We start from the raw sequence: 13,551 nt of genomic DNA, 5'->3' as shown, positions 1-13,551 counted from the left end.
AAATGTGTGCTGCGCTGCGAAATTGCCCGATAAAAGTTGTACTCCATGCGTTAGCTCTGCGGCTGCACCTGCCCTGCACTGCGAGGCGGGGATTTGCACCTGACAGCCTCAAACACTTAGCTCGTTTTTAAATGGCGCCGGTGGACTGAGTGAAATGTATTTTTCCTGACTCGCCGTCCTCAGAGGGAGACTGTAGCCTGAGCAGAACGGAGCGGAGGTGAGGCCTTCCTGATGCCGTGAATACTGAGCAGGGCGCGGCCGTGAGCGGATCAGAAAAGGGCTGCTGAGGTTGTGTGCTTTGGAGACTGCTGCAACATTGTGACATTTATGGAGACGCTGTGCTAAGTTCAGGCCGCGTTCAGTTAAATGGTAAAGTAAAGCTCTGCACGGGCGAGTTGCAATCGCACTGGCGCTAGTAGGGAAAGTACTTTGTTGTCTGTCAATACCAATAATAGGTTAAAGAAATAGATCGGGTGTGGGTTGGAACAGAAGAAGTTTCAAATGGATGATTCTTTTCCCTTTTCCCCTGTTGTTGCAAAATGTTGTAAATTGTGTTCAATCCTCAGTGGAAGCACAAATATCACAATGTTAATGCGTCCCCAAGTACTTGAAATAGCCTGGATTGTATATAATGTAGGACTTTTAACTTAACCTACTTAGTAAATGGCAGAATTCCCGTTTTACTTAAATACGGAATGGCATACTGTCATTTCAGAGAAGCTATTTGTCCTCAAAAACAGTTATGTATATATGTTCCACTGAGAAATAAACACACAAACACCGTATTTCATGGGGTATAAGTCGCACCAGCCAAAAACTGTAAAAACAGAGAAGAAAAAACATGTATAAGTCGCACTGGAGTATAAGTCGCATTTTTGGGGGAAATGTATTTGATAAAATCCAAGACCAAGAACAGACTTTTCATCTTGAAATGCAATTTAAAATTAAAGCCGCAAGCGGCATCCAACGGCCCTCGCGGGCCGCCGGCCTTCCGACTCTGCTCTCTGCATTTTACAGAGATGGCGCTAACGCAATTGTCTAAGAACTAAGACAGTGACACATTGTACATGTTCAATGCTGTGCTTAACCAGTGCTAATGAACACAAATATCGGTCGAATGTGCAGCTCCAGCGCACAGAGACCGTGACACTTGGAATAAAAATATGGATAACTTTTGATGCTCCGCTTGTGTAGATTATTTTCCCCAAATATGAGCTTGATCGAGCTATTGCCCACAGAGGAGTTCATTAAAGTATGAAGCATAAATGTGAACATTTCAAGGATTTGGCGTTTTTCCCATTTGTGACATATATTTGCGGCTCTACCGCACAGAGACCCTAGTACTTAAAATCAAAATATGGATAACTTTTGATGCCCCGTTTGTGTAGATGATTCTCCCCAAATATGAACTTGATCGGGTAATCGCCCTAGGAGGAGTTTGTTAAAGTGTGAAGTGTAAAAATGTGGTCATTTTAGAGATTTTGCGGTTTCCCCATAGGGATAACATGAGATGTTTCTGTCATCGCTACGGCTACGCTTTACCAAATATGACTTTGGCTCCCATACTTTTAATTTGGGGATGGCAAATGAGAATTGTGTGCAAAATGTCATGTCATTTGGAAAAACTCTTGTTTATAGGCCTCTGAAGGCCAAATAGTCCAAATTCTGCGAAAAGTTTGCGGCTCAGCTGCACAGAGACCGTAAATGTTATCCATAAAATTTGAAAAACTTTAGATGCCCCACTTGTCTAGAGGAGGCACACCGATTTTGAGATCGGTGGGCCAAACGCACTAGGAGGAGTTTGTTAAAGTGTGAAGCGTAAATGTGAACATTTCAAGGATTTGGCGTTTTTCCCATTTGTGACAGTATATTTGCAGCTCCACGGCACAGAGACCGTACCACTTAAAATCAAAATATGACTAACTTTTGATGCCCCGTTTGTGTAGATGATATTCTCCAAATATGAGCTTGATCGGGCAATCGCCCTAGGAGGAGTTTGTTAAAGTGTGAAGCGTAAAAATGTGGTGATTTGAGCGATTCTACGATTTTCCCATAAGGATAACATGGGATATTTCTGTCAATGCTACGGTTACGCCGTACAAAATATGACTTTGGCTCTCATACTTTTATGATCAGGATGGCAAATTAGAATTTTGTTCAAAATATCATGTCATTTGGAAAAACTCTATTGTTTATAGGCCACTCTGAAGGCCAAATAGTCAGAATTCTGGGAAACGTTTGCGGCTGCGCCGCACACAGACCGTAAAAGGTATCTCAAAAAATTGGATAACTTTAGATGCCCCACTTGTCCAGAGGACGTCCGCCAATTTTGAAGTCGGTGGAAAAAACGCCCTAGGAGAAGTTCGTCAAAGTTTGACGTGAACAAAATGGCTAACACAGCGTGTTTTCATTTTCAAAGGAAGATGGCGGCCATAGGGTAAGTCTGGGGGCGTGGCCACAATGATTTTTTTTTTTTGTCCTCACGAGAGGAATGCGTGTCCCGAATACGAAAAAAAAAATGGCCCAGAAAAAACAAAATTTTTCGCCGATTCTGAATTTTGGGCAAATGTTCAGGGGGTCAAATTAGAGATCAAAAAGCAGAAGAACAAGAAAAATAATAATAATAATATTTTTAGCAAAAACAATATAGCCGTTTCCACTATAACAACAAATTATACATAGTTTGAAAGCTCTAAGCCTTCCCGATGCCGCCATGGGGTGGAATCATCATTACGAGCGCTTACGCGCTCGTCACTCCCTATTCCGTCGGGATGCCCCGCCCACTCCCCATAGACTTCCATTGATTTGAGCAGATACAAGCATGGCCCATGCCTGCGGCATAGATTCTCGCGTACGGGACGATGCCAGGAGGGTTTTTGGAGGAATGCAGCGCTTCGCGCTGCTGTTGTCAACAATTAGTGAATGGGCTACGCCCATTCACTAATTGTTGACTATTTCTGTCATAGCAGGAGTAAGTATGCATGATCCATGCCTTCGGCATGGGCTAGTTCACTGTACTTGCAAGGGGCGACGGGGTACCAAACATGCGGGCTGCGCCCGCATGTTTGGTCAGACAGTTGCAACGCTGCCTTCGGCAGCGTTGCGGGAGCAATAGGCCCTCCGCCCTGCTGGGGCTCGGGCCTAATAATAACAGATTAGAGAACATGGTGAATAGGTGTACGTATGCTAACGCTAACACCTTCAGCTACATGAGGCACAGACAGAACTGTGGTAAGTGTCTGGTATGTTAACGTAACATATGAACAGTTATTCAGATAACTATAGCATAAAGAACATGCTAACAAGTTTACCAAAGCATCAGTATTACCCCAAATCACTAAATCCATTGAATTCTTCTTCCTCTGTGTCACTTCTAAACAACTCCACAAACTCCAGAGGTAGAGGAAGTGCAGATTCTTCTTCTGCGTCACTTAGAGCCTAGAGCGCCCTCTTGTGGTTGTCAGGGTGAAAATAATCAACATGTGAAATGCGGTTGCCAATGTGAAAATAACAAATAACATCACATATAAGTCACACCCCGATCAAAACTATATAAAAAAAAACGTATAATCCGGAAAATACGGTACATCATGAGCTACACCTGCATTACAACGTGAAAGATCATGTCATTGTTTCAACGCTGCATTGAGCGTATTCCCTTTGCTTTCTCTAAACTTTCCATTTTGTTGTTTCTTTTCTCACACATCCTGAAAATAACTGGGTTCCGGAAGACAAAACTGTCACCGCTTGGGCTCCCATTATGTGATGAAGCAGGCTAACCGTCGGGGGTAAACCACAGGAGAGGCCTGTAATGCACTGAACTCGTGGCTTGATACGGCACCATTACAGCAGCCGCCGCGGCAACAACAACAACACACAGAACAGTTCCTTTATTCTGGTGCTCCGGCTCTGGGGGTCCTCACAATGAATTCCTATTGATTTCTCCGGTCATGTCATCAGTTTGTATGTGGCCAAATTGTGACTATTTTCTCATCTGCTCCCGGAGGTTTGACCCTGTGTATGAGAGGCGGACGAAGCGTGGCACAATAACGGATCAAATCGCCGGAAAACTGCTCCTCCGCTTTGTCCGCGGAGTTATTTTGGGCGCGTATCCGAGCAGATTGTTATTATTAATTATCGTATTTGTCAGAGGCGATCCGGAACTGTTGTGTCGTGTAGTCTCGAGAAGCAGAAGTTCTTTTTTGTCGACCGGAAAGTTCCCTATTCGACTTTTATTATCGTCACTAAACACCTGAAGGCAAACGGGATTCTGAGAGCCAAGAATGGGAAATGTCAGATTGACAAAGATTGAAACGCGACTCAGAGGGTTGAGCTGAGATGCAGATGTGAACTCAAATGTGGTTTGCTGAATGTATCATTTTGAAAGCCCATTTTCATGTAGTCTCCGTCTCAGGAGTTTGCTGAGTAACCTCGAGTACAAACGGTGTCCTCCGAGTGAACTGTGGATGCTGGAGGGGATCAGCTTCCTGGATGCTGCGCAGTAATACTGTGTATACGTCATGTGTTTGTTCATATCTGCAGTGTTTCCCCAGGACAGTTTGGTAATCGTCTCACCTATGACCATGTTCTGATTTCACCATTTGTCGGTGTAGGTTTCCATAGCATCCCGTCCAGTTGAAAAGTTCATGCGGCGGCGTCAGATCTGGCTGCGTGCCGCTCCGTGGTGGGACCTCCTCTGGACTCTGGCTCTAATCCTGGGCTCGGGGCTCAGTTTGTGGCTCTGTTTCCATCTGTCTTCATCAGCTCTCCCAGTGCTGGGGGTTTGGGCCAGCAGGAGCGCGCTAAGCACCAGCTGCTAGCTGCCTTTTACACTGATACCCACCAAGCAGCACATATTTACAGTAGAGCTCCGGACAGGGAGAGCGCCCGACCTCTCAGCTTCAGCCCCTGTGTTTGTGTCGTTGCTCCTGTGGTCTCGCTGTCAGACCACCCACCTCCAGTGTCTTTAATCTCTGTATACTGGAGATTATAAAATCCTTTTCCAAACACTGAGTGGACACAGGAGCCATTAGTGTCCGATGGTTTCAGCTGTGCCCTCGATGGCGCTCAAAGCACATTTTATCAATCATTATTTTGATAATTGTATCATTTCATTTTACATTTCAGATTTACGAGAGGAACTGCCTTTTGCCTGGTTATCAACAAACATGTGGGAGAAACAGGTTCAGACACTGAGAGCGGCATCACAGTTTTCACTATATAGAGACCTACTAATTGGCAAATCCATCATAGAAACAGTTTGTTTAGGGTTTATCTGCGTTGCTTAAAATGTCACTTTAACTTTCGACTGCTCCAGGACAGAATAGACCTGTTAAAAGTCAAAGTACAAAATTGTGCACTCTTTAAACACATGAATGAGTGGTTCTGTGATCACTGTAAGTAATTAAGACGGGCGCCCCTGTAGAGCAGGTCACTGGGACTGGATTGATTTGTATAGGCTGCTACTTAGCATAGCGAGACACTAAGCTAATTAGCTCCCATATGAACACCAGGCTGGCCTTTAGTCACTATTGAATTAGGCCACAGGCTCTGAACGATGAGCCCGATTCCGGAGGCCAGGGGTCCTTCCTATGGAAATCAATTTGGGTCTAAATGGCAACGAGATTAGCGTAGCACTGATCTCATCGTGCTCGTGTTCCTCCGCTGAGTCGAGTCACAATGAGAGACATCAAATTTTGAGACATTTGAAACATTAGGGGATGTTTTAAAGGGTATTGCTTTTCCTAGAATAAAGGCCTGTCGATCGTGTTCCACTTCAGAACGATGTATTTGGGCCTCAAAGCTCCTGCCATGGACACAATACATGGATACTTTTGGAAGCAGGGAAGAACAAACTGCACCAACACTCTGCACTGGAGCACTGGAGCAAAATTATACATTAGACATTTGAAAATGAGAAAAAAATAGAATGAATAGACTTTGGACCAATTGTTATGACTGTGCCGGTCAATGTAAAGTATTTGTCTTGTTTCTGTTCTGTTAGTTTATGTTAAAAAAGGACAAACAAAATGAAAGTGGCACATGTGAGTGGTGTTGTGCTGCGTCTCCCAGGCGATTACCGTGAGCCCCGTCAGCTCTCTGCACCGGCGCAGTCTCCTGGAGCGAGGAGGCCAGACCTGCTGGAGCTCTTTCATGAATCACATCCTCCACTTGATGTTTTTAGCTGAAAAAAGGTATTGAGGTAATGCAATCGTTGGCAGTCTCACGACAATAAACCATAATGCGCGGCAACGGGCGCAGTCCGGCCGGTGCTGACGGCGTGATGACATCGTTTGGCAGGATCAGAAGAGAACGTCCACGCTCTGATGCACAGGCCTGTCGTGTGGAGACTTTCACTCTGCTTCATTTGGAGTGCAGGCTGTTGTCGCCAGTGAATGCAGTTACTGTAGAAAGTACACTTCCAAACACAAAATGATCAATACATATGTACATTGTTGCAGTGAATAATACATTTTATAGGGGATGATATGAGTTCTCGGTTTAGGATTCTGATGCCGTGGATATTTTCATGTCTGAATTGTTGAGTTGCAACCAATCCATTTGGGAAATGTTTGTTTTTTTCTAAATATTATTCATTCACTCGGAAGAAGAAATCCATTTTGGTTGAAAATATTGCCTATTGACATATCTACACAGTCAAAACCTTGAATATCACACTTTGCAAAACATTTTTTTTTTGTAAGTAGTAATGATTAAAATACTCACTCACAACAAACAAATTAAAGCCATTTTATTATTTGTTGGAATGGAATAAAATAGAAAATTGTGATTAATCAACATAAAAGAAGATGAATTTAAAGTTTTTTTTTTTTTATTTGTTGGATTGGAATAAAAGAAAAAAGATTAATCAACATAAAAGAAGAAGAAAACCATGATCATTTTTACTGTTGCATTGTTGCTTTTTTGTTATATCGCTAATCCAAAAATATTGAATACACCATTCAATTGTAAAAATCTAACGTCTAATGTCGATCGTCTAAACAGATTTTTAAAAAACATTATCCCCGATGACTACTTTTATAACATTATCTACAATCAACCCTAACCCTACATCTATGTTTGTTAATAACGTGTAGAGTCAGTGCTGGGTTTGATGTATTTTGCGGGCATGTAAATGTGAACAAGTACAGGCTCGGGTGCGAATGAAAAGAGGAATTGCGTTGGGACCGGCAGCTCTCCGACCGCACGAGCCGGTCTAACACGTGTTCGTCGGGGGACAGGTGCCGTCTGAGGGGAATAGTCGATTCTCACTCAAACAGAACAAAAGACGGCTCTCACTTTGGAGATTTCAGATGGGAGCCTTTCTTACGCCCACCTCCATTTCTCCAGAGCTCCAGGTCGTGATCACAGGCTGCCTGGGCTGATTGTGTCAGAAAAACCAGCACTTATTCTTTGTCTTATTGAAGAAGATCTGACAAGACTCTTCTGTAACTTCGATGGTGCAATCAAACAGGGCGAAGTTTGGAATAGTGTTTATACCATATACTATACTATAAAATTGATACTAAAACTAACACTAGAACATGATACTCGTACTTGTATGTAGTACCATATTTTCCGGACTATAAGTGGCACCTTTTTTCATAGTTTGGCTGGGGTGCGACTCATATGTGATATTTTTAACACATTCATGGGTTGTCAGGGTGAAAATATATATATATATATATATATATATATATATATATATATATATATATATATATATATATATATATAATATTTTCACCCTGACAACCACAAGAGGGCGCTCTAGGCTCTAAGCGACGCAGAAGAAGAATCTGCACTTCCTCTGGAGTTTGTGGAGTTGTTTAGAAGTGACACAGAGGAAGAAGAATTCAATGGATTTAGTGATTTGGGGTAAAACTGATGCTTTGGTAAACTTGTTAGCATGTTCTTTATGCTATAGTTATCTGAATAACTGTTCATATGTCACGTTAACATACCAGACACTTACCACAGTTCTGTCTGTGCCTCATGTAGCTGAAGGTGTTAGCGTTAGCATACGTACACCTATTCACCATGTTCTCTAATCTGTTATTATTTTAAACTGCATTTCGAGTTGAAATGTCTGTTCTTGGTCCTGGATTTTGTCAAATAAATGTCCACCAAAAAATGCGACTTATACACCAGTGCGACTTATATATGTTTTTTTCTTCTTCTCTACTTAGCATTTTTTTGCTGATGCAAAATATACTCTGGAAAATACGGTACATATGGTTGATTGAGACGTATTCGAAGATTCCAGACCAAATAGATGATTTAATGTATTTTATTTTCTACTGATGTGTCAGAAGCGTGTAAAAACATCTAACGGCAATCTGACGATAGAGGAAAAAATATAGAACAGAAAATATTGTATGTTTTTTTTGTCTTTTTTACTTAATTAAATGTGGTTGTTCAACATTTTCTCTTACGACCCCCACTCTAAACAGAAAAACAATCCAAACTATAATAAAAAAAACGTGCTTTCAATAATGAAAATAATCACATAAATTAAAATAAGAAGATTTTTTAGTATTGCTCTGCAGGTCGGACTCTCAGGCCGCTCAGATCTTTCAAACCATTATTTTCCTTATTAACCAATGTGAGTTGGACATTTTAATATCGCGACACCCAGAATTGTTTACTTCAAAGCCACTAATGCTGTTTTTGTCGCCATAATATTCATCCCGTCGTTCTATTTCCTGTTCCACACACTCTTCATGATCAAATCGTGCGGTTGATCTTCCTTCGTTACCATGCGGGGTCGATACTGTAATGCGTAGACAACATCAGCCGGATGTACTGTACCGCGCGGTGGCTTATTTGCCGCTTGTGTACAGAGCCCCAGTGGAGTGACTCATCTCACTGAATCAAATGTGAATCATTCCGTTCTGCATCATCTCATTTCCTGCTCTGTCCGATGCCACGGCGCTCCCCCCTTCCCTTTACCCCCCCTTCACTTTCAGCGCCTGATTTATTTTGTCAGTTTTCCTCTAAAGTCGCCGCTGTCGCCAGGAGCGCCGGGTGTTTGGTGGGACCCAGCGGTGCTTTTGTCTGGAGGCGAGCCTCGCCACAGGCCTCTGCATGTCTGATGCCATTTCCACTCACAAATTTGATTGCTGCAAAAACATGGAAACCGTATCGCATTATGCCTCACGCGGGGGGCGCGGATGAATGCTCCCGCCTCTACTTACAGTGCAGTTTACCTCAGCAGTTGGATAACAAACTCTATTAAGTAGAAGGAGCGTTTTTTGGAACGTAAAAGTGTGCGATCCTGCAGCTTTTGTTTACCAAAGTTTGTGTTCACGTGGAATCAGTCACTTCTCGAGTCAAAGTATTTTCAAACTGAGCTGGAGGTGAGAATGTGGTTGAGTTACTATTTTTCAATTACAGTTTTTTCCCGTCTTGACTGAACATTAGGGGGTTCCTATTATCGTTTCCTTTTATCAGATGGTGGATAAAAGAGAGTAAACAAAGAAAAAGTCATCTCAAGAGTTTATGGAGACTTCCACGGCCCAGTTACAGGTCACATCTGTGGAGAGGCAAACCCGTTCACAGTTAGAATACATTTTTTTTCAATGTGATTTTATTTAGCTAGAAAACACCTGTAATTGAATGAATGCAAGATGGAAAGGTTTAATGCTAAAATATGGTACATTCCAGGAAAAACGTTTGATTTTGCTTCTACAAAAATGTGGAAGTTTTTCTTAATACACAAACAAAAGGTTTATCTCACAAATTTGTCTTGAGCAATAACTATTAATATTAATGATCCATCCCACCTCACAGGGGCGTGTCAAGATAATGAGGAGAGGGCATGAATATTGACATGTCTGGTCAGTGTTCTGGGCATGAGTTGTGTACAGATCCTTGCAAACACCTCCAGACCCATCCAGACCCCTCCAGACACTTCCGGACCCATCCAGACACTTCCAGACCCCTCCAGACCCCTCCAGACCCATCCAGACACTTCCAGACCCCTCCAGACCCCTCCAGACACTTCCAGACCCCTCCAGACCCATCCAGACCCATCCAGACACTTCCAGACCCCTCCAGACCCCTCCAGACACTTCCAGACCCCTCCAGACCCATCCAGACACTTCCAGACCCCTCCAGACCCCTCCAGACACTTTCAGACCCATCCAGACCCCTCCAGACACTTCCAGACCCATCCAGACACTTCCAGACCCCTCCAGACCCCTCCAGACACTTCCAGACCCCTCCAGACCCATCCAGACACTTCCAGACCCCTCCAGACCCATCCAGACCCCTCCAGACCCATCCAGACACTTCCAGACCCATCCAGACACTTCCAGACCCATCCAGACACTTCCAGACCCCTCCAGACACTTCCAGTAAAGCAAAACTGAACACTTAAGAGTGGTCTTTTATTGTGGCCAGCCTAAGGCACACCTGTGCAATACTCATGCCATCTCATCAACAACTTGACGTCACCCCTCTGAGAGGAGTAGGATTACTAACATTACTAAGAATTGTTCAGTAAAAGATTTTGACAAATTTATGAACAACATTTGAACATTTGAGTTCAGCTCAAAAACAAAATGTTTTGTGTTATATACTTTTCTTCAGTATAAATGCTAATATAAAACAATGATTATACATATAAGCCACACTTGCCACACAGATAAGCTGTGGCAAGCTCATTGACACGGAGTATTTGATTTTCAGACATTTTAGCACAAATAGACGTTTAGTTTGGACGTTTACTCATTAATCTTAGATCAGCAGAGACAACAAACAACATTTCCATTTCTGTTAGTACCTGCTGCAGTTGAATGGCTCTGCTGCTGCTCACACGGAGCAGGAACACTACTCCTCACACTTCTCATGCATCACAGGGATCTTAGAGAGTGAAATCAACACACCTCAATCACACTTTTTTCTTTGTGATTTGAATGCATTTTTCCCCTGTCGTGTGAAGCACTTTGAATTGCCTCGCGTATGAAATATGCTCTGCAAATAAACTTGCCTTGCCACACTTCCCGGGTCTACATGCATTCTAAAAAAAAAAGGTTTTAAATTGGATTAGACCAGTTATCTGTTTCGTTCTTCATGTAAACGCAGCGAGTACGTACAGTAAGTCATCACTGGCACCGACTACATTGACTACAAGCGCCATCGTTGTTTTCACGCCGTTTCAATCGCGAGACGACCGCACGGACCGTCGTTTATAAAAGGAAGTGAAGCGGTGGTGAGCAGGAGTGACACGGCGACGAGCGAGGCGGGTGTTTCCCTCGTGGCCGCGCTGTACGTGTTAGGTCACATTCGCGCACACAGGTGTCGTTTGCCGTCGGGGAGGTGAAAACGGAGCCGCTAATGAACACGCTGCAGATCTCACTCGGAGCGATCTGTCATCACCTCCAGCACGGAACTAATCCGAACGCGATGGGAAATGACGACTTCTCACTTTGCGGGCGGTTTAAAAAAAGAATCGACGTGTGATGAAGGTTAGAAACGTGTGTGCAAGTCAAAGTGTTCTGTCTGTGGGACTAATCTGGAGGTAATCGAAATAAAAACAAAGCACACTTTATAGAAACAGGCTCTGAACTGACTAAAGGAAAGAATAAATGAAGGTTTGTGTGAAGTGTGCAAAGAGGATGTCTAACAATGATTGCTGCTGATGTTATAATTATACTTTTCTTATGTCGAGAAGTGCACTTTATGTTATTTCAACTCATATAATTTGGGAAAAGTGATCAAATTATGCCCTAAAATACGGCTGTTATTGACAATTGTTTAGTCGACAAGTAAAAAAAGCTGATTTTTGTCGTACATTGAGACTTTTTCATACATTATCAACCAAATAAAGGTTGGGACATGGTCACTGAAGGCTTCTAGAAAGAGAAGACTTAATGGCCCGTTCAGACCGGTGCGGCAAAAGCGTCCAGTTTACATTCAAAGTCTATGTAAACGCGCGTCGAGCACCTCCTGCGTTTTTGCGGCGCGGCTTCCGCTTATTTGCGGCGCGATTCGCCGAGGAGCGCGGCGAGGCGGGCGCGCTTTTGCGTTTTCCGCTCGAGACGCTTTGACGGGCGTATAAGCATCAATGCATCAAAACGGTTCGCTGCAAATAAGTTCAGAATTTTGAGCTTTTCTGCGGCGCGGCGGTGCAGCAGCCAATCAGAGATGACGCTCCAGTGATGTACGTACACATTTCACCCGAGAAGAACCGGCACCACAACAATGGCAGACGATATATATATATATATATATATATGTTATTTACTGTTCTATTTTTCCACAAAATAAATTATTTTATATTATAAATGTGTGTCCTGTTACATGCATCTTGTTCATATATATAATACTGGGGAGTCTGTGTGAAATTCAGTGGCTATTTAAAGATGTACTTATTTAATTTACCACAATTCAAGATCATAAACAAAAACAAACAAGGACAAGATGAGATAATCCTTTATTAGTCCACACAGAGGGGAAATTTCAGTGTTACAACGCACAAGTAGGTGCAGAGGTAAAGAGAACAGAACTTAAGAGAAGCTTCTCACTGTTTTATTCATTTAACTTTATCTCATTCTGTGTAAACAACATGACATTTGGACTCAATCTTGAGTGAGCATGTGGTCTTTGCTATAAATATGAAAATCCCTTTATCAAAAACACTTCTGTGTTGTGGACGTCCAGTCCTCTGTTGTGGAAGTCCTCTGTTGTGGACGTCCAGTCCTCTGTTGTGGACCTGAAGCTGCTGGTGATTGTCCTGTAGAAACAACATATTAATGCTATGAAAACTATGTTTAATTTTTACTATCTATGTACTTTTCATTGATTTTATACACAACCACAAGCAGATACACAGCACACACACAGCACACGCACAGCACACGCACACCACGTACACTTTATTATTGCGCTCAGACAAGAATATTTCTGTACTGACCTGATGGACAGATGGACAGGCGTCTGTAGTTGTTGTTGTCCTGGTACATGTCCGCGCACCAATGCGGGAAACAAGTCATCAAACAGGACCCGGACAAACGAAACTACAGCTGAGAGCGATGTTTATCCAGTCTTGAAGCAAATGATGGTATTGATTCAACTTGATCACTGGTGGATCCAGACACGCCGCCGAGCGTCTCCGTTTTTGGGCTTTGAAGAGCAAATACGCAAAAGGCACTTTCTCAACTTTGATCCGCCATTAAAGAAGCCAGACTGACAACACCTCCACTGCACATGCGCACGCGGCAAACGCGCGTCTGCTCACTATATTTCGTCTCTGCTCCGCTGCGTCGAGAACACGGCGTATTTGCGTTTTTCTTCATGCGTACTTGCGTCCAACTTCGCCATAACGCGCGAATGGGCGTTTGCGGTTTGAACGGGCCATTAACATTTTGATTTAACAATGGCCTTGTCTTTGTTATAAAAAGGTTGTTTTGTATGTGTTTTAGAGTATGAAATGACTGGGATCACTTTTTATGACAGTTTAGTGTGAAATAGAGGTGAGAGGTAAATTGTCAGAGTGGGATTAGGACTCGATTTGTTATTAGTCGATTAATAATGGCAGACTTTATT

Source organism: Eucyclogobius newberryi, unplaced genomic scaffold, assembly GCF_026437365.1.
Source record: "Eucyclogobius newberryi isolate DKJ021-1_F unplaced genomic scaffold, fEucNew1.0.hap1 SCAF_2, whole genome shotgun sequence".
NCBI classification, from domain to species: Eukaryota; Metazoa; Chordata; class Actinopteri; order Gobiiformes; family Gobiidae; genus Eucyclogobius; species Eucyclogobius newberryi.
Note: the sequence above shows the minus strand (reverse complement) of the source record.